This window comes from Neoarius graeffei, chromosome 28 (assembly GCF_027579695.1).
Source record: "Neoarius graeffei isolate fNeoGra1 chromosome 28, fNeoGra1.pri, whole genome shotgun sequence".
Lineage (NCBI taxonomy): Eukaryota > Metazoa > Chordata > Actinopteri > Siluriformes > Ariidae > Neoarius > Neoarius graeffei.
The window spans coordinates 34,391,167-34,415,466 of NC_083596.1; the positions used below are offsets into that span (position 1 = coordinate 34,391,167).

General features: G+C 44.4%; 1 protein-coding gene across 1 annotated transcript in view; it reads right to left on the minus strand.

Moving 5' to 3' along the window:
• The window catches only part of lamc3 (laminin, gamma 3), a 574,068-nt gene that overhangs the window by 48,977 nt on the left and 500,791 nt on the right, over positions 1 to 24,300 (minus strand). The window lies entirely within an intron of this gene.

A 24,300-nucleotide genomic window follows, 5' to 3' on the forward strand; every position in this document is an offset into this window, starting at 1 on the left:
TAAGTGTCTACAACAGCAACGTACTATCACAAGGTAGTGGTGTGAAGGGAAAGCATTATGGAATAATTTACCAAAAACCCGTTTTGGAGCAATTGCGTCGGCCAAAAACAGCGCCCCCCCATGGACGAAAATACCCAAAATGTGGTATACATGACATGGGAGGTAGTAAGAGGGTGGCCGTGAAGTTTGACCAAATTTGAGGAAAGATTGGATTTTTCGCCCAAAAATAGCGCCCCCAGTGGCGAAATATCACAGAAATTGGGTAACATGTCAGAAGCCCAATGAGTGATGTGCGTGTGAAGTATGAGCAGTTTTGAGCAACTAGAAGATTTGTTATGAATTTTTAAGCATGTAAAATTTTGCATCGAAAATTGATTGACGTATAACTTCTGAACGGTTTATGCTACGTGAAACGTATTTAGTAACTTTTGTCAGCCATGTCGGTAGATGATGTCTATCAATTTTGGTGACATTCCTATGAACGGTCTAGGAGGAGTTGCGCCGTCTTCGTGGCCATGCATTTCGCACAAAAGTGAAATTACCTCACTTCCTGTTGGGCGTGGCTAATGCATTGGCATTACATTTTTGTCCGGCTTAGTGAGATACATATGCGTACCAAATGGCATGCCACTACTACAAACTACATGGCAACCAGGCACCTTAATGCGGGAGACCAAAATCACAATGACTTAGGGGGCGCTATAGAGGCCCTGAGGCCCGGCCAAGTTTGGGCTTTTGGTTCTGAGTAGCAGTGGCAATTCTCGGAACTGGCGCCAAATTTCGTGCGTTTTCGCCCATGGCAAGTGCCCCGAAAATGGCCCAACAGCGGAGAAAAATAAAGAAGACGGAAGAATAATTAAAGCCGCAAGCGGCCTCGACGGGCCCTCGCGCCAGCGGCCAAGGGGGGCGGTGGCATGCGTCCCCGTGAAAAACTTTCCACAGCTTCTTCGGCAAGAGACATTACACCCACAATGGCGTAAATAGAAGATGAGATATAGTTTTTTGAAGAATAAATTTTTTGGTTTTTCCCATGTCAGTAGGTGGCGCTATGCTGTACATGAGCGATTCTGAGTTGGAAAAATAAGTGTCTACAACAGCAACGTACTATCACACGGTAGTGGTGTGAAGGAAAAGCATTATGGAATTATTTACCAAAAACCCGTTTTGGAACAATTGCGTCGGCCAAAAACAGCGCCCCCCATGGACGAAAATTCCCAAAATGTGGTGTACATGACATGGGAGGTAGTAAGAGGGTGGCCGTGAAGTTTGACCAAATTTGAGGAAAGATTGGATTTTTTGCCCAAAAATAGCGCCCCCAGTGGCGAAACATCACAGAAATTGGGTAACATGTCAGAACCCCAATAAGTGATTTGCGTGTGAAGTATGAGCAGTTTTGAGCAATTAGAAGATTTGTTATGAATTTTTAAGCATGTAAAATTCTGCATTGAAAATTGATTGACGTATAACTTCTGAACGGTTGACCCTACGTGAAACGTATGTAGCATCTTTTGTCAGCCATGTCTGTAGATGATGTATATCAATTTTGGTGACGTTCCTATGAACGGTCTAGGAGGAGTTGCGCCGTCTTCGTGGCCATGCATTTCGCACAAAAGTGAAATTACCTCACTTCCTGTTGGGCGTGGCTAATGCATTGGCATTACATTTTTGTCCGGCTTAGTGAGATACATATGCGTACCAAAGGGCATGCCACTACTACAAACTACATGGCAACCAGGCACCTTAATGCGAGAGGCAAAAATCACAACACGTTAGGGGCCGCTATAGAGGCCTTGAGGCCCGCCTGGATCTGGGCTTCTGGTTCTCAGTAGCGGTGGCAGTCCAAGAAAAAGGGGCAAAATTTCGAGCGTTGTCGACCATGGCAAGCGCCCCAATAAGGGTCTTGTAAAGAGTTTGCTTGCCAAGATTGACAAATCAGAAGCTGCAATATCATTTTTGCCATAACCAGCACCCCCAGTGGCGAAAGTGCACAAAATTTGGCGTATATGTCAGGTGAGCTATGAAGAGTTTGCGTATGAAGTTTGATGACAATTGAGAAAATAGAAGATGAGATATAGATTTTTGAAGAATAAATTTTTTGGTTTTTCCCATGTCAGTAGGTGGCGCTATGCTGTACATGAGCGATTATGAGATGGAAAAATAAGTGTCTACAACAGCAACGTACTATCACAAGGTAGTGGTGTGAAGGAAAAGCATGATGGAATAATTTACCAAAAACCCGTTTTGGAGAAATTGCGTCGGCCAAAAACAGCACCCCCCATGGGCGAAAAGTCCCAAAATGTGGTATACATGACATGGGAGGTAGTAAGAGGGTGGCCGTGAAGTTTGACCAAATTTGAGGAAAGATTGGATTTTTTGCCCAAAAATAGCGCCCCCAGTGGCGAAATATCACAGAAATTGGGTAACATGTCAGAAGCCCAATGAGTGATTTGCGTGTGAAGTATGAGCAGTGTTGAGCAATTAGAAGATTTGTTATGAATTTTTTAGCATGTAAAATTTTGAAGTGAAAATTGATTGACGTATAACTTCTGAACGGTTGATCCTACGTGAAACGTATTTAGTAACTTTTGTCAGCCATGTCTGTAGATGATGTGTATCAATTTTGGTGACATTCCTATGAACGGTCTAGGAGGAGTTGCGCCGTCTTCGTGGCCATGCATTTCGCACAAAAGTGAAATTACCTCACTTCCTGTTGGGCGTGGCTAATGCATTGGCATTACATTTTTGTCCGGCTTAGTGAGATACATATGCGTACCAAATGGCATGCCACTACTACAAACTATATGGCAACCAGGCACCTTAATGCGGGAGGCCAAAATCACAATGACTTAGGGGGCGCTATAGAGGCCCTGAGCCCCGGCCAAGTTTGGGCATTTGGTTCTGAGTAGCGGTGGCAATTCTCGGAACTGGTGCCAAATTTCGTGCGTTTTCGCCCATGGCAAGCGCCCCGAAAATGGCCCAACAGCGGAGAAAAATAAAGAAGAATAATAATAGTGAACTCTTACAAGAACAATAGGGCCTTCGCCCATAGGGCTCGGGCCCTAATAATAATAGTGAACTCTTACAAGAACAATAGGGCCTTCGCCCATAGGGCTCGGGCCCTAATAATAATATCCAAGCTCGTGTTTCACTCTCACTAGTGCTCTGTAAGGCTTTTTCCTGGTGATATCCTGGTGATATTCGTTACACTTCTACCCGGCGTGAAGCACTGACAGTCATGTGGTTGTGACGTCATCGTAAACAAATCCGTTCTACTCATCCAGACGACTTCACAACGGCAACGTTGCCAGATCTTTCCACTCTGGAACCCGTTCTCAAAAAGATTGCGTTTTGGGCACCCAAAACGCCGGTGCCGTGTGGACGCCAGGCCTAAACGATAAGCAATTGTATCGGAGTCACCTGAATCCGTTGCCGTGTGGACAGGGCCTTATTCACAAATTTGGGGGGGGGGGTTTCATTGCAGACTAAAGTCTGCACTTTGGGCCTTCTAGTGTTAAAAATATGTTGTTAATTCAAAACACTTCTTATTCATTGCAAAACGTTTATTTCAGCGCTGTATACAGGTATTGAGCACACAATGTGACCGCTTTTATGCGGTAGCCTAATAATAATAGAACAACCCGAAAATTGCAGGGTAACCCCAGACCTGCACAAGTGATGCGCTACTGGCAAAAGAGCCAGCGACGTATGAAAAAAACCCCACACCTTGGACCAAATACATATTATTTTCGGCACGCTGCTCCACCAGTCTGTAATGGTATTTTTCATATGATTACATTACGGTGTAAATGTGGTCTTGAGAAAAAAAAAACATGTTTGCAGACCTTTTGTTAAAATCACTAAAAGTGATGTTGTAATACTGAAACAATGGGTCTTACAGGGTATACTACAGTATGGCGTCTAACCTTTTGTAATGCGTAACAGCTCGTTTGGCTGGAATACGCAAGCTGCCCTACCCCCCCATTCAGTGAAAAGGGACCATTCTCACCTGTCTTTGAACAATGCAAAAGGCATCCCCCAAAACAGAACATTCAGAACCTGTTTTTCTGTCTCCTGTAAACTGCTAAGAGCAAACACTCAGAACACACACTGAAAAAAATGATACTTTGGATAAACTGTGGAAAAACCGAATTAAATTAAATTGCTGTAATTACAATTTTAGTAAGTTGTCTTATATATCTTAAATTTATGATTCAGTTCAGAACTATAATTTTTCAATTTACTTTAAAATAATGTTTTCTTTCAGTCCAAAGTCAAAATCAGTGGTCAAAAATCCGCAGCCAGATCAACGAGAGACTGAAGCCCCCGAAAGGTTCACCCTGAGTCACAGCGCTTTGTCTTTTAGTGACTTTTTTGTATTCGTGTTAGGACTGGGACTGTTTTGGCCTCTAGAGACCGCTGTTATTTCCTTTTCGTGTCATGTTTGTTTTGGCCTCTAGAGGCCACCACTGTTTCCTGTGTTTTGTGTTTGTGTTGATTGCCTGTTTTTCTTCATTAGTGTCACCTGTTTCCCATTTATTTTGTGTATATATACTCCCTCAGGCCCTGTGATGACCTGGCGACTTGTCCAGGGTGTACCCCGCCTTTCGCCCGTAGTCAGCTGGGATAGGCTCCAGCTTGCCTGCGACCCTGTAGAAGGATAAAGCGGCTAGAGATAATGAGATGAGATGAGATACTCCCTCAGTTCAGTCCCTAGTCATGGAGTCTTTATGCTATGCTGTTAGTGCTAGTTTCCTCTGTCCCATGTACCTTGCCTGACTTAGCCCAAAACCTAGCCTCAAATAATAATGGAATAATAACCCAAATATAAGATGAGGGTACTGACCAGGCACTTGTGGAGCATTGAGGATGGGGCTTGGGAAGGACAGTGCACAACACGGCCTTGGCCTAGGCCAGGACGTGGATCTTTCCGGAAACCCTAACCCAAGTATGTGATTGAGCAGGACAGTTCAGACACAGAGGCCACATCAGATGAGGAGGAAGACACAACGCACATCAACCCCCCTTGTAATAAAAAAACAAAAAGTTGCAGATGTGGGCATAACACCTGAATCCACAGAGAAGGCGAAAGATGGCACTGTGTGGTTCCACCACAAAGTTGGAGACTTTTCTGCTCATGAAACTCTACAGACAGCATTCAATGGATCTGGAAGGCCAACAGAGTTTGCAACACACAAAATCATGAGTCGCCTTCAAAGCTTCCTGTATTTGTTGGATATCAGCATGTTGTTGGCCATCAGAGACTGCTAAGTCCAGGAGGGCCGTAGAACAAATCCCAGCTGGCAGATGAGTGTCTTCGAGCTGATGGCGTTCCTCGCAATCCTTTTTCGAAGGGCTGCCAAGGGCTACATTGGTGCCATGCGACTCTTGTGGGCCAATAGATTCGGCAACCCAGATATCAAAGCCATAATGCCCCGTAACCGCTGTCTTGAAATAAAGCGGTACCTTTGTTTCGACAACAAGGACACCCGCAAGGAGTGCATACAAACGGACAAATTTGCAGCAATTTCAGACATCTGGCAGGAGTTTGTTCAGAATTGTGTGTTGTCCTACAGTCCACGGCAACATGTTACCATGCATGAGCAGTTATTTCCTTCAAAGGTCCTTTGTCCCTTTCTGCAGTACATCGCATCCAACCTTGAGAAGTTTGGAATCAAGTTTTGGATTGCAGCAGATCTGGACACAAAATACATGTGTAATGCCATCCCTTACTTGGGAAAAGATCCCACTCGTCCAATGGGAGAGAGGCTATCAGAGAATGTTGTTTTGAAATTGATGGAACCATTTACCGTATGGACCAGGGAAGGACTGTAACTATGGACAATTTCTTCACCTCTCTGTCTTTGGCTAACAGGCTTCTTCAACGAAAAACAACTCTGCTTGGCACCATCAACAAAAATCGTCAGGAGCTACCAGCAACTGCAAAGGAAACCTCGGGGTGCCAGTTGTACTCCACACAGGTGTTCACATCTGGAAGTGCCTTGCTGATGGTGTTTGCAACAAAAAAAAGAAATCTGTTTGTCTTCTGAGCACCATGCATCAGAAAGTGGAAATTGTGGACACCCAAAAGCAAAAACCAAACACTGTTGTTGATTACAACCATTTCAAATGCAGCGTTGATATCATGGACCAGAAATTACGCAACTACTCAGTGCGTGCAGGAACACGGAGATGGCCCATGGCTGTGTTTTACAACCTGCTTGACATGGCTGTCACAAATGCACGTCTTGTACACAGCATGTACAGGATCCAAAGAAAGTCGCCAATTGTTCATGCTGGAGCTTGCAGACGAACTTCAAAACAGGCTTTTGCAGGAAAAGGCACAAGGGGAAGAACACAAACAGCAGCGTGAGATGAAAGTTTCTCAGAAGAAAAAGACACAGTGCCAGGTGCGCATACTCTGCAATAATAACAGAAGCACTGAACTTTGTGTACGCTGCCACAAATGTGGCAAATGTACCGTAGGAAAGACTCACCACGGGAATGTGGAAACTGCTAGATGGGACAACTGTATGCTACATTTCTGTGCTTTGTATAGCCTCCATGTGTAGTGAGCCTGCTTTTCTTAGTGTGAAATAAATGTTTATTTTCTTCCTGAAGTTATACTTTCTTTGGATCCTGTACATGCTGTGTACAAGACATGTGCATTTGTGACAGCCATGTCATGTTTTTCCAAGCTGAAATTGTGTTTTTTGGGGTACTAATTCCAGTCCTCTGTCCTCTGACATTGTGAGCTTGGCAGAGTAAATTGTCATTGAAATTGGGGTGTAACCTAAAACCAAATTACCATTCATGAATAGCAACCTCAGTGGGGGGTGGAGTGGCTGTTCACAATACAATGGAGACAGTTAGCACCTTGAGAGGAATACGCAATTTTTGCAGAGAGGAGGGGGCATGCAGCAGAAGTGAAAATCTCTGGGCCTTTTTAATGAACCGTGTTTATCACATACGGTAACACATTATCAACAAAGAAAAAAAAAACAATGCCAAGGATCAGGAAAAGAACCACAGCGATGTGATTAGTTGGGCTATCAATGACTGACAGAGCCCTGGCACGTACCGTAACTAAGCATTATAAAGTTAAAAAATATTTTTATTGAAAAAACAAGAATGTAATCTCATCTCATTATCTCTAGCCGCTTTATCCTGTTCTACAGGGTCGCAGGCAAGCTGGAGCCTATCCCAGCTGACTACGGGCGAAATGCGGGGTACACCCTGGACAAGTCGCCAAGTCATCGCAGGGCTGACACACAGACACAGACAACCATTCACACTCACATTCACACCTACGGTCAATTTAGAGTCACCAGTTAACCTAACCTGCATGTCTTTGGACTGTGGGGGAAACCGGAGCACCCGGAGGAAACCCACGCGGACACGGGGAGAACATGCAAACTCCGCACAGAAAGGCCCTCGCCGGCCACAGGGCTCGAACCCAGGACCTTCTTGCTGTGAGGCGACAGCGCTAACCACTACACCACCGTGCCGCCCCCAAGAATGTAATGATTTCTAAAATTTCTAAAATGATTTTACCTAACAAAATTTTTTGCTTTAATCCACATTTGCTGGTGTTGAGTGTTTTTTTTTTGCTTCTCAAAATCATCTCATCTCAGATCACTCGCTGCTGGAGTGTGCGAGCTTCCCTGCCCCCTATTTGTTGAAAATCTTCTGTAGATGTCGGGGTTTTATATTGATTTATTATAATTGTTAATAATTAAATGTGATAAATCTGGTTATTAGGAACAAAGGAGGGCATAGTGGGAAATGATACAGTAACTGTCTCTTGTCGGTTCAAATACGATACTGTTTTGTGATTACACTGTACGGGTATGTGTGCACATTTTAATAGAAATAGACAAATGGCATGAACCTCTCTACTGTCTCTTATTACACTAAAGAAAGGGCCTGGCCGAGTCATTGCATATTACTGAAAAAAAAAGAAAGAACGAATGATACACGGATTGTGTATCATTCGTTCTTTCCATTTTTAATTGGCAATCAAAAAATTAAAAAATGACTTGTTTTTCACTTCAATTTTAGGCTCATATAAAAATAAATATGAAAAACCAGTCATTTTTTCATTTTTTGTGTTAAAATAAAAACAAATAACCAGTCACCCTTTAATTTTTTTTATTTTTGATTGCCATTTGAAAATAGAAAGAACGAATGATACACTGATTCAAACAATTAAGCTATATGGTTCTTTCATCACAAGCATGTTGTTTAGTGTGCCCTATAAGGCCTACTTCATGAAACAGTAATCAGTGGCTACATTCAACTTGTAATAGATTTCAGTAGTTAGTAAAGTCTTATAAGCAAAAAACAGTCCGTTTTCAGTCATCCCAGCATTGCCACTATTTAATATTGTCTAGCCTATTTGAAAGCAGGACCTACATGTAACACTAAAAAGTGCACAGTGCTTCATTGCAAGAGTCACTTTTTTTAATATTTATTTTTGAGCGAGTTTGCCTTTGTTTAACAGTAGCTGGTATAGAGGTTGGCAGAAAACAGGGAGAGAGGGTGAAAAACCCAAGGCAAGAATCAAACCATGTTTCAGGAGTTACCGGTACAAGACATGTGCAGTAACCACCAGACTACCAAGACCCACAGTTTTGCCTGCTCCTGCACTGAAAAAAGTAACCTACCGTATAGAATTTACCCAATAATTCCGAGGTAACAATTTGCATTGACTTGTTTGGGGTAGATTTAATTCCATATATTGAGTATAAAATAACTGAAATAAAAAGCTATGAAATACTTAAATAAATTGGGTAAAATTTACCTCATGTATCTATTCAACAGCTACTTTCTCATTGAAATTGGGTAAAATTATCTCTTGTTTGCTAGTAGGTAATACCTGATAATTACTAATCAAAGGTAATTAATATCACTTACAGTAGTAACCATTACTTATTCGGAGAAGGTAAGATGTACCCCCCCCAAAAAAAGACTTTCAGATGGTTCATCATCTCAATGTTTTTAATCCATAAAATCATCAAAAAAAACCCCCCACAGAATAAAGTGCAGTACAACAGCTTCACACAACATTTAAAGTAATGAACCTGTTTTATAACTCACTAACTAACAGCTTCAAATGTTGTTTCTGGACTGACCAAATCTGCAGTCCAGGTGCATCTACCGTAACCGCCTTGTTTATATGCAGCAATGATGCACCAAATGATCAAAAAACACAAAATAAAGTGCAGTACAACAGCTTCACACAACATTTCAAGTAATGAACCTGTTTTACGGTATACCGTAGCTCACTAAACTACCGTAACAGCCGGAGAGGGGAAGATGGCAGTCCGAGAGTTCCCTGGCTGACTGCAATAATTCCTAAATATTCCTTGGCTGACTGCAATAATCAAGTAAATTTTATCTGGTTTGCTTAGATTATATTTACCACTCTCCAAAATCACTTCTTACAGTGCACTGAAAAAAGTAACCTATAGAATTTACCCAATAAATCTGAGGTAACAATTTGCATTGACTTGTTTGGGGTAGATTTCATTCCATATATTGAGTATAAAATAACTGAAATAAAAAGCTATGAAATACTTAAATAAATTGGGTAAAATTTACCTCACATTTATGTATCTATTCAACAGCTACTTTCTCACTGAAATTGGGTAAAATTATCTCTTGTTTGCTAGTAGGTACTGGGTAATACCTGATACCATAATTACTAATCAAAGGTAATTAATATCACTTAGTAACCATTACTTATTCGGAGAAGGTAAGATGTACCCCCCAAAAAAAGACTTTCAGATGGTTCATTATCTCAATGTTTTTAATCCATAAGATCATTAAAAAAACAGAATAAAGTGTAGTACAACAGCTTCACACAACATTTCAAGTAATGTTTTTTTATGAGAGAAGCGCCATCTAATGGCGACACCGTGGAATCGAATGAATGGGCGTGTTTAGAATTAAAATAGGAGAGGGAGGGGGGTCTGAGCCCTGGCTGGCAGCCCGCTGGCTTTCAGCTGGGAACTGCACGGCAGTCGCATGGCGTGCGGCTGGAACGGGAATTTACATGCGGCTGTTATGGTACGTTCTGTCAAGATGTTTAAAGAGCAAGCCAACAAACACTGCTCAGCAGCTTCCATCTATCAGGTGGGGCAGAGGGTGATTCTCTCCACTTGCCACCTGCCCCTCAAGACAGTCTCCTGCAAACTGGCTCCCAGGTTCATTGGGCCTTTCCCCATCTCCAAGGTAATTAATCCCTGCTCTGTAAGACTGTCTCTGCCTGTAACCATGCGCTGTATTCACCCAACTTTCCATGTCTCCCAAGTCAAACCCCTTGTTTTCAGTTTCCTATCCTCCAAACCCCCTCCTCCTCCCAGGTTCATAGATGGTGGTGAGGGCTTCACGGTCAGGAGGTTGCTGAAGGTACGACGCCGAGGCAGAGGACTCCCAGTACCTGGTTGATTGGGAGAGGTATGGTCCTGAGGAGAGGAGCTGGGTTCCTGCCTGGTTCATCATGGATCCCACCCTCATCATGGATTTCCACCAACAACACCCTGAGGCACTTCCTAAGGCACCTGGAGGCACCTGTTGGGGGGGGGGGGGGGTACTGTTACAGTCTGGTCAAGTCCATCCATGCCTGAGTTTGTGGGACTTCCATGCCAGCTCCAGGCCTGATCCAGGACAGGAATTCAGTCCTGCCCTGTTGGAGGCCATCTTCCCTGAGGCACTCCCACACCTGCTACCACTCCTTTCCCATCAGCCAGGGGCTACTTAAGAGCTGTTTGAAGCTACTTCAGTTGCCAGACTGTGTCTAGCAGACTTTCCTCGCCTCGCTACAGCCCTTTGGTATTATGACTTCTCGATTCCCCCTGCCTGTATTGTTCCGTGTTTTTTGCCTAGTTTCCTGTCCAGTTGTTGCCCCTGTTCTACTTGCCTGTTCCTTTGGATTTTGTTTTTTGCTTCCTCTGCCTGGGTTTTGCTTGTCCCTGTTTTCTTCAGTTTTTGTGAAGATTTTTCTGTCCTGTTTTTGTCCCTGACTGTGCCTGCCTGCTCTTCTGTATTTTGACCTCTTGGCCTGTTCTTTGACCTCCAATTTTGTCTGAGGCCTATTGTACCTCTGCCCTGTACTTCATTAAAGAAGTTTCTTTTTGTACACTGCCTGTCTTGAGTCTGCTCTTGGGTCCTCACTTCACCTCAGCTCGCCATTTCTGACAGTTTCCATGATTTGCAAATCATCACATTGTGTTTATTTACATTTTACAGTGTCCCAAATTTTTTGGAATTGGGGTTGGACATTATTAAATGCTATGAAACAAGTTTTGTTATCGGACATTATAGCAGTTATGAACAGCTGTTTTGTCACCAGCATCTCATGTTTTTCTACGTATTGAAGTCAAAAATCTGTCATGTTACTGAGAAACTGTAATGTCCTCTGTTCTGAATGCTGTCCCACTGGAGGCTCCTTCCAAATCTCCACACAGAAAATGTAATCATATGAACAATTATAGTTTTTGATCAGTTTATGTGGAGTATATGTGGTATAATCAAAGTTCAAAACCATAATTGCTACCTCAGACATTTATCATTCAAAATATATAATTTCCCAGTGAATTAAATGGAGTTCAATACTGTATGTGTAATGTGTGAATAAATGATAGATCAGCATAAGAATGTACCTCTTCCTGAGATCTAATTCATTCTCCTGTCAGTGACATTTCTCTACTTTTTCTCAGTTAACAATCTTTTTCAGGTAGATTCTTACTAGCACCTAATTTTAATAGCTAGGTACAATATGTTTCCTGTTGCAGGAGATAATTAGGTTCAAGGGGAAACATACAAGGGTGTTATTCAGTCAGGCATCAACAGATTTATTTTAGTTCACCTCACCACAATGTCAGCTGGCTGTGAATTACATTATTGCATTATAAATGGAAATTGAGATGTCAGAGGTACAACCCCGATTCCAAAAAAGTTGGGACAAAGTACAAATTGTAAACAAAAACGGAATGCAATGATGTGGAAGTTTCAAAATTCCATATTTTATTCAGAATAAAACATAGATGACATATCAAATGTTTAAACTGAGAAAATGTATCATTTAAAGAGAAAAATTAGGTGATTTTAAATTTCATGACAACAACACATCTCAAAAAAGTTGGGACAAGGCCATGTTTACCACTGTGAGACATCCCCTTTTCTCTTTACAACAGTCTGTAAACGTCTGGGGACTGAGGAGACAAGTTGCTCAAGTTTAGGGATAGGAATGTTAACCCATTCTTGTCTAATGTAGGATTCTAGTTGCTCAACAGTCTTAGGTCTTTTTTATCGTATCTTCCGTTTTATGATATGCCAAATGTTTTCTATGGGTGAAAGATCTGGACTGCAGGCTGGCCAGTTCAGTACCCGGACCCTTCTTCTATGCAGCCATGATGCTGTAATTGATGCAGTATGTGGTTTAGCATTGTCATGTTGGAAAATGCAAGGTCTTTCCTGAAAGAGGCGTTGTCAGGATGGGAGCATATGTTGCTCTAGAACCGGGATATACCTTTCAGCATTGATGGTGTCTTTCCAGATGTGTAAGCTGCCCATGCCACACGAACTAATGCAACCCCATACCATCAGAGATGCAGGCTTCTGAACTGAGCGCTGATAACAACTTGGGTCGTCCTTCTCCTCTTTAGTCCGAATGACACGGCGTCCCTGATTTCCATAAAGAACTTCAAATTTTGATTCGTCTGACCACAGAACAGTTTTCCACTTTGCCACAGTCCATTTTAAATGAGCCTTGGCCCAGAGAAGACGTCTGCGCTTCTGGATCATGTTTAGATACGGCTTCTTCTTTGAAATATAGAGTTTTAGCTGGCAACGGCGGATGGCACGGTGAATTGTGTTCACAGATAATGTTCTCTGGAAATATTCCTGAGCCCATTTTGTGATTTCCAATTCAGAAACATGCCTGTATGTGATGCAATGCCGTCTAAGGGCCCGAAGATCACAGGCACCCAGTATGGTTTTCCGGCCTTGACCCTTACGCACAGAGATTCTTCCAGATTCTCTGAATCTTTTGTTGATATTATGCACTGTAGATGATGATATGTTCAAACTCTTTGCAACTTTACACTGTCGAACTCCTTTCTGATATTGCTCCGCTATTTGTCGGCGCTGAATTAGGGGGATTGGTGATCCTCTTCTCATCTTTACTTCTGAGAGCCGCTGCCACTCCAAGCTGCTCTTTTTATACCCAGTCATGTTAATGACCTATTGCCAATTGACCTAATAAGTTGCAATTTGGTCCTCCAGCTGTTCCTTTTTTGTACCTTTAACTTTTCCAGCCTCTTATTGCCCCTGTCCCAACTTTTTTGAGATGTGTTGCTGTCATGAAATTTCAAATGAGCCAATATTTGGCATGACATTTCAAAATGTCTCACTTTCGACATTTGATATGTTGTCTATGTTCTATTGTGAATACAATATCAGTTTTTGAGATTTGTAAATTAGTGCATTCCGTTTTTATTTACAATTTGTACTTTGTCCCAACTTTTTTGGAATCGGGGTTGTATGATTAATTTTGGAATAATAGGTGACTTATCACATAGCTAAAGAAACAGGTTCAATAATTTAGTCCTAAGAGGAAATCACAGTCCAATAGCCTAGTGATTAGTCAATTACATACTATTAATAATATCTAGACAGTAAATGAGATATATACATGAATATACACAGTGTATAGCAGGGGTCACCAAACTACGGCCCGCGGGCCAGATCCGGCCCGCCACCCCCCTTTGACCGGCCCCCCAGCCCCTCTGCCCCCCATCACTTGAACCGGCCCTATGAGGCAATCCCCAAAAGTGGTCATGGCCTATTTTTTTAAATTGCTTTTTGGCAAATAATAACGTCTGCATCTTGTATTTTGTTGATTTTATCAATTAAAATTGATATTTAGTTATAAAATGAACTATTCATATTTTCCGAATTTTCGTCATATGCTCGCGATCAAGCAGTGACAGGCAGCGCATGCGCAGAGAACTGTCAGTGTTCAGGACAGCAAAATGGCTAGCGGTAAGCGAAAAGCTGACAGAGAGTGCAGAGTTTTTAAAGAACAGTGGACCACCGATTATTTTTTCGTTCAGTGTAAGGACCGTGCAGTTTATCTTGTATGTAAAGAAAGTGTGCCGGTTTTCAAAGAATATAATCTGCGTCGTCACTATGAAACCCGCCACAAAGAGTATGCTAGTTTGCGAGGGCAAACAAGAGAAGACAGGATTCGAAGGATGAAATGCGGACTGGCTGCACAACAGAATGTATTCCTTCACCAAACCCAGATCAACCAGGCTGCTGTCTGAGCTAGCTATAAGGTAGCTCACCTACTAGCTACCCATGGAAAGCCGTTTACTGATGGGGACTTTGTTAAAGTATGCATGCTTGCTGTGGCCGAGGAGGTGTGTCCCGACAAGAAGGATGCGCTCAATGCGGTGAGTCTCTCCGCACCTACTATGACCAGGCGAACCGAAGATTTGGGGGACAACGTGCATGACCAGCTGAATGAGAGAGCGTCAGAATTCGAGTTTTTTGCTTTGGCCATGGATGAAAGCAATGACGTGCAGGACACAGCACAACTGCTGTGATCTATTGCTTATATTATTATAATTTCACTGTTTTTTAAAATGTATTTATTTTATAGGCCTATTTATTTGACCTTTATTAAGTGCTGCATACAATTATTATTTATATTATTAATAATATCAACAGGCCTACCTACAATTTATAATTTTCCACTCACCTTTGCCAGTGTCAATCACCTCAAATAGGCAGATGTTTCTTACCTTGACAGCTTTGATATTATTTTTATTAGAAAATAAATAAATGGAATATCAGTGGTATTTCAAATTAAAACAAAGTGTGAAGACTTGATTACTACTTTTGCAAACCACTAGTAAAGATAAACAAATATGTGCCAGGAATCAAGTGTTGATATAGTAGTATGGATATAGTAGTGGGGATGGCCGTGCCAGGCTAGTAATCTCTACTACACAATGAGGCCTGCTGGTGGTCATATTTGTCTGGGTCATACAATTCTATGTGATATAGCTGACCCGACCCCGGCCCCCATCACAGTCAGGAACGACAATGTGGCCCCCAGAGAAAAAAGTTTGGTGACCCCTGGTGTATAGGCTTCTAGCCCTGTGATGACCTGTCAACCTGTCCATGGTGTACCCTGCCTTTTGCCCATAGTCAGCTGGGATTGGCTCCAGCTTGTCCGCGACCCTGCACAGGATAAGTGGTTATGGATAATGGATGGATGGATGTATTGGCTTCTATCACTAAATAATTTAACTATATTTGTGCTGTGTCTAATTTGCAATTTGAAGGTCCTTATCGTCTATATCAAACTGGAAATGGAATACGTTCACTTTAATTAGAACATCTGTACACCTGCTTATTTATGCAATTATGCCAATCAGGTGGCAGCAGTACAATAAGAAATACTTGTAACATCATGCAGATCAAGAGCTTCAGTTAATGTTCACATCAAACATCAGAATGGATAGGGAAATGTGATCTCTGTCACTTTGAATGTGGCATGGCTGTTGGTATCAGAAAGGCTATTTGAGTATTTCAGAAACAACTGGGATTTTCATACACAGCAGTCTCTAGAGTTTACACAGAATGGTGCAAAAAACAAGAAAGCATCCAGTAAGTTGCTGTTTTACAGGCAGAAATGCCTTGTTGAGGAAGAGGTAAGAGGAGAATGGCCAGAGCTGACAGGAAGTCGAGAATAATTCAAATAATAACCACATTTTAAACAACTGCAGCAAGGAGAAAAGCATCTCAGAATGAACATGTCGAACCTCTAGGTTAAAAAATAAATAAATAAACAAAAGACCAGGCAATGTTTTTCCAATCTTCAACTGACCAGTTTTGGTGAACTGATCAAGTCACTTGTGGCCATCAATGAAACTACGGTAGCTATGCATATCTTCTTCATGTCAAGTAAATGGCCATTACTTTGTGTTATTTACTTATTTTCTATAGGCCCACTATTCACTCTCATTTAACGACGCCAAAAAATTACTTCAAAATTTTACATGCTAAAAAATTCATAACAAATCTTCTAATTGCTCAAAACTGCTCATACTTCACACGCAAATCACTCATTGGGCTTCTGACATGTTACCCATACCTTCAACTGTAGACACAATCATCTTTAAGAAGTGATTTTAATATTTCTATGAGTTAGTGGAGTTAATGAAGGTAATTATTATTTATTTGTTGAAATCCTATTTTCAATTTTCCTCACAATTTTCTATAAAAAATTAAACATATCTTTTTACATATGCATCTCACTCTATTCATACACACTATTCTGTTTAACCCTTATCCAGAACTGGCAGCTTTCGCAAAACAAGTGCTTTAGGACCTCACTTTTTGTCTCTCCATTCTCAAGCATCTAGAAAGCCTGAAGCATTATGACCAAATTTATTACTTTTTCAGTGTTCTGGGTAAAGTGCAGGCTTGTTTCTCTAGCTTTACATTCCTGTTTGCTCTCTGGCAAACACAAACCACCTTGGCATTCTTATTGTCTCTGAACAGAGGGATGATGCGACATGTCTCAATAATTTTCTACTGTTAGAAGTAAATGAGCTGGGTTGGAAAGCACTCTTGGCAATGTGTGATAGTGGGGCATCAGAACAGTGTGGTGGTAAGCTCAAATACACAGGCAGGAGACAGAGATAAAGTACTGAATGTACACAATGGATGGTTGAGTGTCTTTAAAATAGTGTCCAAGAAATTATTGAAGCATCTGTTATATGTCTCATTCATGTACAGTATGTTTGAGTCTTCTTCTTTCAGCTACTCCCATTAGGGGTCACCACAGCGTATCATTCTTCCCAATTTATGAGCTACATATATGATTTGGCATAGGTTTTTAAAAAAAAAAAAAACTACACCGGGGCGGCACGGTGGTGTAGTGGTTAGTGCTGTCGCCTCAGTGCAAGAAGGTCCGGGTTCGAGCCCCATGGCTGGCGAGGGCCTTTCTGTGCGGAGTTTGCATGTTCTCCCCGTGTCCGCGTGGGTTTCCTCTGGGTACTCTGGTTTCCCCCACAGTCCAAAGACATGCAGGTTAGTGTTAGGACTAGGACTGTTTTGGCCTCTAGAGGCCGCTGTTATTTCCTTTTCATGTCGTGTTTATTTTGGCCTCTAGAGGCCGCCACTGTTCCTGTGTTTTGTGTTTGTGTTAATTGCCTAATTATCTTCACCTGTGTCCTTAATTAGTTTGTCTATTTATACCCCTGAGTTCAGTCCTCTTGTCACGGAGTCTTTGTGCTGTTATGTTTATCTCCAGTTTCCTTTGTACTGTGTTTTTTGATCTTCTTAGCTTTTGTATTTTTGCACTTTGCTTTTCTTTTGGATTATACTCTTTGGGTTTTTTTTTTTGTCTTTTGTTTTGCCCTGTATATAGTGTATATAGTTTAAATAAACCTTTTGATTCTTTTTCTACTTCCGCCTCACGCCTCTGCATTTGAGTCATCCCCCTGGTGGCCTAGTGGGGGTTTGCTGGATTATCACACCAATGAACCAGGTTCGAATCCCAGCAAAACCCTAACAGAAAGACTCCGTCATGACCGACTCAGCAGAGGCTGCTTCAACTGTCTACCCGGCCAACCTTCAGGGAATTATGGCAGCTTTGACACGCTTCGGAGCGACCATGGACGCTCATGGACGTACGCTCACCAGCCAACGTGAGGCCCTCGCTCACCACGAGGAACTGCTTCAGCAAATTGGGAAAACCCTGGCACAGCTGACATCTCTGCCTGCATCTCCTGCTCCTGATCCAGTTCCTGCTCCTGATCCAGCTCCCACTCCTGCTCCAGTGCCTCCTGCAATGCTGCCTTCTTCACCTCGCGAACCCAGCCTTCCTGCACCACAGAGGTATGACGGCAAGCACAGTGAGTGCCGAGAGTTCCTTACCCAGTGTCAACTCACCTTTGAGCTTCAGCCTACCACCTACACTACGGATCGCCGCAAGATTGCCTTTGTGATCACCTTATTAGCTGGTAAGGCGCGAGCCTGGGCTACTGCTATCTGGCAAAGACAGGGACCTGAGTGCTTTGATTTCCAGCTGTTTTCTGAAGAGATGCTTCGGGTCTTCGATCAGGCAGACATCAGTACCGACGCAGCCCGAAAGCTCATGTCCATCCGGCAAGGAGGAAGCGTCGCAGATTACGCCATCTCGTTCCGAACACTCGCAGCAGTAAGTGGATGGAACGAGACTGCCCTGGTGTCAGCCTTCCACCATGGTCTGTCTGACCCCATCAAGGACGGTCTGGCCTCTATTGGATGCCCAAGTGACCTCGAAACCCTCATCTCACATGCTATTCGTCTGGACAACAGGATGAGAGAACGCCACCAAGCCTTGAGCCCCCCCAGCCTCCCTACCTCTACCTGGAGACCGTCTACCTCCTTCAGTGACTGTCCAGAACCCATGCAAGTGGGTCGTACTCGCCTCTCCGCATCTGAGAGGGAGCGCAGAAGGAGGGACAAGTGCTGCATCTACTGTGGCAAGCCTGGTCACTTCCGAGCATCATGTCCCGAACTCTTGGGAAAAGGACCGCCCCGTCCAGCCGAGGGAGGGTTGTGACGGGGCCTACCCTCTCTCCCGGACTCCCTGGCCAAGGAATCTACATCCCGGTCTCCATCTCCTGGGGTGAGTCTGTCCACTCTTGTCAAGCTTTGATAGACTCAGGGGCGGCTGGGAACTTTATGGATATTCACTTCGCCCAAAGCATCAATATACCTACTGCACCTCTTGAAGTCCCTCTGTCTGTGTCTGCCCTCGATGGCCAAGCGTTAGGTGATGGAAGAGTCACCCAAGTTACTTCTCCAGTCTTCCTCCAGTCTCAAGGTCACAAGGAAGAAATATCCCTGCACCTGATTCCTTCACCTGAGTTCCCAGTTATTCTAGGCCTTCCTTGGCTTACTCGCCACAACCCTCGCATAGACTGGGTAACAAGCCAGGTTGTGGAATGGGGCCCTGCATGCCATGCCTCTTGTCTACTCTCTAGCTCTCCTGTGTCTCCTGCCGAGCCCCCTGATCTCACCGAGTTATCTCAAGTTCCCACAGAGTACTGGGATCTCAAGGAGGTATTCAGCAAGAGCAGGGCCGCCGTTCTTCCTCCGCACCGGGCCTACGACTGTGCCATCGACTTGCTCCCTGGGACTACCCCTCCTCGTGGCAGACTGTTTTCACTCTCTCAGCCAGAACGCAAGGCCATGGAGGAATACCTCAAAGATGCCCTGGTCTCTGGGTTTATTCGACCCTCCACTTCACCTGCTGGAGCCGGCTTCTTCTTTGTCGGCAAGAAGGATGGGGGGCTCCGACCATGTATTGATTACAGGGGCCTGAATAAGATCACTGTGCGCAACCGATATCCCCTTCCGCTGATGTCCACAGCTTTCGACCTGCTCCAAGGCGCCACTGTCTTCACCAAGTTGGACCTACGGAACGCATACCACCTCATCCGTATCCGACAGGGAGACGAGTGGAAGACTGCCTTTAACACCCCGTCTGGGCACTACGAATACCAGGTGATGCCCTTCGGACTCACCAACGCACCAGCTGTTTTTCAGGCCCTAATCAACGACGTCTTAAGGGACATGATTAACCTATACGTTTTTGTCTACCTCGACGACATCCTTATCTTTTCCAAGACCGTGCAGGAGCACCGCCACCATGTCCGCCAGGTTCTCCAGAGGCTGCTACAGAACAATCTGTTCGCCAAGGCCCAGAAATGCGAATTTCATGTTCCCGAGGTCTCCTTTCTGGGATTTATTGTACGGACAGGCCAACTCCAAATGGACCCTGCCAAGACCCTGGCCGTCCGGGATTGGCCTACTCCCAAGTCCGTTAAGGAGGTTCAGCGGTTCTTAGGATTCGCTAACTTCTACCGCAAGTTCATCAGGAACTTCAGTTCTGTGGCAGCACCCATGTCAGACCTCACCAAAGGGACAGGTGGATCTTATGGTTGGTCTCCTCAGGCAGAAAAGGCGTTCAAAGACCTCAAGGACCGCTTCTGCACGGCACCCATTCTGGTTCTCCCGGACACCTCCCAACCATTCATCGTGGAGGTGGACGCCTCGGACAGTGGTGTCGGCGCGGTGCTCTCTCAACGTTCGGAAGGAAAGCTGCACCCCTGCGCTTACTTCTCCCACCGCCTGAGTCCTGCTGAGTCCCGGTACGATGTGGGGGATCGAGAACTGCTAGCGGTCAAACTGGCCCTTGAGGAGTGGAGGCACTGGCTGGAGGGAGCACAACATCCATTCCTGGTTTGGACTGACCACAAGAACCTGGAGTACCTCCAGCAAGCCAAGAGACTGAACCCTCGACAGGCTAGGTGGGCCCTGTTTTTCAGTCGGTTTGACTTCACCCTCTCATACCGCCCCGGCTCCAAGAACACCAAACCTGACGCACTGTCCAGACTGTTCTCTGCCACTAACAGGGAGAATGAAGTCGGGCCTATTATCCCTGTGTCCCGGATTGTGGCCCCTGTCCGCTGGGGTATTGAGGAGGCTGTCCGACGAGCCCAACGCCAGGACCCCGGTCCTGGGACGGGGCCACCAGGCCTCTTGTACGTCCCACATCAAGCCCGGGCCAAGGTTCTCCAGTGGGGTCACTCTTCCCCTCTCACCGCCCACCCGGGAGCTCGGAGGACCCTGGACTTCCTGAAAAGACGCTTCTGGTGGCCTAACATGGAGAAGGAAGTAAGGTCATTTGTCCTGTCCTGTGAGGTTTGCACCAGAACCAAGAACCCACGACAGCGTCCCCAGGGTCTCCTGCATCCTCTGACCATTCCCCGGCGTCCCTGGTCCCACGTGGCAGTCGACTTTATCACGGGTCTCCCTGAGTCACAAGGTAACATGGTCATTTTGGTCTTAGTTGACAGATTCTCCAAGGCCTGCCGCTTCATACCACTGTGCAAACTCCCCTCTGCTCTTGAAACTGCGAAACTTTTGTTTAATCATGTCTTCCGAGTCTTTGGTCTTCCACAGGACATCGTCTCAGACCGAGGGCCCCAGTTCTCCTCCCGAGTGTGGCACGGGTTCTGCAAGGTCATCGGAGCCACTGCCAGCCTCTCCTCTGGGTTTCACCCACAGTCCAATGGTCAGACGGAGAGGCTCAACCAGGACCTGGAAACCACCCTGCGAGGCCTGGCTATGGATAACCCGACATCGTGGAGCACCTGGCTGCCATGGGCGGAGTACGCCCACAACACCCTGCAGTCATCGGCCACCAAGCTGTCGCCATTCCAGTGCCAATTCGGGTTCCAGCCACCTCTGTTCCCGGACCAGGAGGAGGACGCGGGGGTGCCCTCGGTCAACCAATATGTGAGACGGTGTCGCAAGACCTGGAGCAAGGTCAGGAAGACCCTCATACAGACCTCCAGAACCAACCAGACTCAGGCCAACCGCCATAGAAGACCTGCACACGCTTTCCGCCCTGGGCAGCGTGTTTGGCTGTCCACTAAGGACCTTCCACTGCGGGTGGAGAACCGCAAGCTTGCTCCTCGCTACATTGGCCCCTTCAAGGTGGTGCGCAGGGTGAACCCTGTCTCCTACCGGCTCCAGTTGCCCCGGACTCTGAGGATCAACCCCACTTTCCATGTTTCCCTGTTACGGCCCGTACTGACGTCTACGTATGCCCCTGCCCCTAGGAACCCCCCACCCCCCCGCATCTTCCAGGGGCAGACTGTGTTCACTGTGAATCGCCTGCTTGACTCCCGCCGGGTCCGCGGCGGGTTGCAATATCTGGTGGACTGGGAGGGCTATGGTCCTGAGGAGCGCTGCTGGGTTCCTGCTCGGGATGTCCTTGATAAAGAACTATGTCGGGACTTCCATTCGGCCCATCCGGATCGCCCTGGGAACGTCAGGAGACGCTCCTAGAGGGGGGGGTCCTGTTAGGACTAGGACTGTTTTGGCCTCTAGAGGCCGCTGTTATTTCCTTTTCATGTCGTGTTTATTTTGGCCTCTAGAGGCCGCCACTGTTCCTGTGTTTTGTGTTTGTGTTAATTGCCTAATTATCTTCACCTGTGTCCTTAATTAGTTTGTCTATTTATACCCCTGAGTTCAGTCCTCTTGTCACGGAGTCTTTGTGCTGTTATGTTTATCTCCAGTTTCCTTTGTACTGTGTTTTTTTATCTTCTTAGCTTTTGTATTTTTGCACTTTGCTTTTCTTTTGGATTATACTCTTTGGTTTTTTTTTTTGTCTTTTGTTTTGCCCTGTATATAGTGTATATAGTTTAAATAAACCTTTTGATTCTTTTTCTACTTCCGCCTCACGCCTCTGCATTTGAGTCATCCCCCTGGTGGCCTAGTGGGGGTTTGCTGGATTATCACACCAATGAACCAGGTTCGAATCCCAGCAAAACCCTAACAGTTAGGTTAACTGGTGACTCTAAATTGACCATAGATGTGAGTGTGAATGGTTGTCTATGTGTCAGCCCTGTGATGACCTGGCGACTTGTCCAGGGTGTACCCCGCCTTTCGCCCGTAGTCAGCTGGGATAGGCTCCAGCTTGCCTGCGACCCTGTAGAACAGCATAAAGCAGCTAGAGATAATGAGATGAGAACTACACCAGATGCCCTTCCTGATGCAACCCTCCTCAATCTATCCGGGCTTGGGACCGGCGCAAAGTATGCGCTGACTTGTGCAACCCCAGTGGCTGGGTATTTTCACCCAATGTACATGTCTTTGAACTGTGGGAGGAAACTGGAGCACCCGGAGGAAACCTACACAGACACAGTGAGAACATGCAAACTCCACACAGAAAGGCCCGTGTTGGCCGTGAGGTTTGAACCCGGAACCTTCTTGCTGTGAGGCAACAGTGCAAACCACTTCACCCCTGTGCGTAATGGCATTTAAAATAAATAAATAAATAAATAAATAAGAATTTCAGAATATCCTGTCGATGGAGCTTGGAAGCTGTCAAAAAGCTCTGAATATGAATTTTGTATATTTGAACGATATACATATCACAAATAAAATTCTTTTGATTTATAATACATTTACAGCAATGATAACCAGTTATTCCTTCACCAGCATCTCTCTCTCTCAAAACAAAATAAAACAAAACAACAAAAAAAAATAGAAAACCATTTTGTCATTTTACAGAGAAACCAGAAATTGTGAACTCCTCTCTCCTGAAGACTTTTCTGTGCTGAGAAACTTTTACAAAGTGCTGATACCCAGGATTTCTTCCATAAATGTGTCTAAAAAACAACGATGATGACAATGATGATGACAACAACAACAACGGTACTTTCACTTTTAAGAGTTGGCAATTAGGATAGTAAATGCTACATATTAGTTTAGCCCCCCCCTTTGTCACATACACACAGCAGAGAAGAGAGAAAGTTTGAGTTTGAGGACAAGAAATATCACGAACTAGAGGAGAACTTGATTAATGTAAGATAGGTAAACAAAAGTTGCTACACTAAACATTTGAAAGTATGAAACTTACCTGCATATAAATAATTGAGCATTTCAGTGTACTGTGCTCTTTATACACTTCTGTTACACTCACTGGACAATTTTTTAGGAACACCCATACACCTGCTCTTTTATGCAGTACTCTAATCAGCCAACTCCTTGACAGCAGTACAATGCATACAATCATGCAGATACAAATCAAGAGCTTCAGTTAATGTTCACTTCAAATATCAGAATGGGAAACATTGTGATCTCTATGACTTTCACTGTGGCATGGGTGTTGGTGCCAGATGGACTGGTTTGAGCATTTCAGAAACTGCTGATCTCCTGGGGTTTTCACACACAGCAGTCTATAGAGTTTACACAGAATGGTGTGTGTGTGTTTGGGGGGGGGCAAAAAACAAACAAACAAACAAACAAACAAAAAAAAAAAACATTGAGAGAGTGATAGTTCTGTGGGTGGAAACGCCTTAAGAGAAGTCAGAGGAAAATGGCCAGATTGGTTCAAGCTGCCAGTATATCACAACTCATAGCAACTCTTTACAACCGTGGTGAGCAGAAAAGTATCTCAGCATGCAACAACATGAAACATTGGGTTTCACTCCTGCCAGCCAAGAACAGGAATCTTAGAATCAAGAACAAGTTCCTATTAAAGTGGCTGGTGAGTGTACTTTTGTGATTTACTAAATGCAATCCCTTGCAATATTTTATAGAGCCTGGAAGTGAGAATTCTGTGCATGATGTAGGTTAAATGAGAAAATGAGGCTATTTCAATTACTTGTCTGTAATGTATGTAAAGTCTGTTACTACAGTCTGTTTATTTGCAAG